We start from the raw sequence: 2,090 nt of genomic DNA, 5'->3' as shown, positions 1-2,090 counted from the left end.
TGGGGTCCCCGAGCATTTTTGGGGTCCCTTTTCAGGCTCGGGATGGCGCAGCAGGAAACCTACGGGAACTGGCTCGGCCCCAAGCGCCTGCAGCGGCAGCCAGGTAACCCCAAATCTCCTTTTTTGGGGGAAAATCCCCCTTTTTTGGAATAAATCCCCCAAATTCTCCTTTTTCAGAACAAATCCCAAAAATTCTCCTTTTTTTCTGCATTAAATCCCCAAAATTCTCCATTTTTTGGGTTAAATCCCCCAAATTGTCCTTTTTTGGGGTTAAATCCCCAAAATTGTCCTTTTTTTGGAACAAATCCCCTAAATTCTCATTTTTTCTGCATTAAATCCCCCAAATTCTCCTTCTTTTTCAGAATAAATCCCCAAAATTCCCCTTTTTTCTGGGTTAAATTCCACTTTTTTCCCTTTTATTTATGAATTAAACCCCAAAAATCTCCTTTTTTCTTTGGGTTAAACCCCCAAATTCCCTTTTTCTGGCCTTGGGGACACAAATCCCAATTCTGCTTTTTGGGGAAAAAATTCCGATTTTTTCAGACCAAATTCCCCCTTTTTGGGAGGGTACATCCCAAATTTTCCCATTTTTTTTACATAAATCCCCAAATTCTCCCTTTTTTCCCGATTAAATTTCCTTTTTCCGTGCCAAACCCCAAATTCTCCCATTTCCCCCCAGTTTTTCCTCTGACATAAATCCCCAAATTCTCCCTTTTTTCCCGATTAAATTTCCTTTTTCCGTGCCAAACCCCAAATTCTCCCATTTCCCCTCATTTTTTCCTCTTTTCCCCCAATTTCCCCCCATTTTTTCCCTTTCCCCTCTCATTTTTCCCAAAAAAATTCAATTTTTTTCCCAATTTTCCCATTTTTTCCCCCATATTTCCCCCTTTTTTTCACCTTTTTTTCCCCATTTTTACCCCACCTGTTTTTTTCTCATTTCCCCCCCTTTCTCCCCCATTTTCTCTCTTTTTTCTCTCCATTTCCCCCAAATTATTCCCATTTTTTTTCCCTTTTATTCCCCATTTCCCCCCATTTTTTCCCTAATTTTTCCCCATTTTCCCCCTCCTTTTTTCCCATTTTATCCCGGTTTTCCTCCCTTTTTTCCCCTCATTTTTCCCCTCTTTTCCCCCCATTTTTTCACAATTTTTTCCCCTTTTTTCCTCCATTTCCCCCCTTATTTTTTCCCATTTCCCCCAATTTCCCCCCATTTTTTCTCTCCTTTTCCCATTTTTTCCCTTTTATTTCCATTTTCCCCAATTTCCCCTCCCCCTCTCCCCTTTATTTACATTTTTGTTTCCATCTCCCCCATCCTTTTCCCCCTTTTTCCCATTTTTTTCCATTTTTCCCCCTTTATTTCCCTTTTTTTTTTCCTTTCCCGCCCTCAATTTCCTCCCAATTTTTTCTTTTTTTTCCCCCCATTTTTTCCCTTTTATTCCTCTTTTTTCCCCCCTGTTATTTTTCCCTTTTTATTCCTTTTTTTCCCATTTTTTCCCATTTTTTTCCCATTTTTTCCCATTTTTTTCCCATTTTTTCCCTTTTTTTGCAGGAATTTACTCCGTGGCCGGGAAGATGTCTCCGGTGGGTGATTTCAGACCAGGTAAATTCACTTTTTTTCCCAATTTTCCGCCTTTTTTCCCCAATTTTCCTCCATTTTTTCCCCATTTTCCCTATTTTTCCCCATTTTTCCCCATTTTTCCCCCATTTTCCCCCTATTTTTTTCCCATTTTTCCCCATTTTCCCCCATTTTTTCCCATTTTTCCCCCATTTTTCCCATTTTTCCCCATTTTTCCCCATTTCCCCCCATTTTTTTCCCCATTTTCCCCATTTTTCCCCATTTTCGCCCATTTCCCCCAATTTTTTCCCCATTTTTTCCCATTTTTTCCCATTTCCCCCCCATTTCCCCCCATTTTTCCCATTTTTCCCGTTTTTTCCCCATTTTTTCAATTTTTCCCATTTCTTCCCCCATTTTTCCCATGTTTCCCGTTTTTCCCCATCCCCAGCCTCTCCCGACAGTTTCGAGGACGATTACGACGACGTTTCCATGCCGGGATCCGAGCAGGGCCCCCCGGCCAAAGGTGCACCAAAAACCC

At 41.1% G+C, this 2,090-nt stretch overlaps 1 long non-coding RNA gene across 1 annotated transcript; it reads left to right on the top strand.

Moving 5' to 3' along the window:
- LOC120503110 lies at positions 1–2,079 on the top strand. The gene is made up of 3 exons (XR_005627660.1): positions 1–103; positions 1,547–1,597; positions 2,001–2,079. It is a non-coding gene; the product is annotated as an uncharacterized LOC120503110 (long non-coding RNA).
- The last annotated feature ends 11 nt before the right edge of the window (positions 2,080–2,090 follow it).

This window comes from Passer montanus, unplaced genomic scaffold (genome assembly GCF_014805655.1).
Source record: "Passer montanus isolate IOZ18808 unplaced genomic scaffold, ASM1480565v1 scaffold2467, whole genome shotgun sequence".
NCBI lineage: Eukaryota > Metazoa > Chordata > Aves > Passeriformes > Passeridae > Passer > Passer montanus.
The sequence above is the reverse complement of the archived record's forward strand: the minus strand, read 5'-3'. Positions and strand labels throughout refer to the sequence as shown.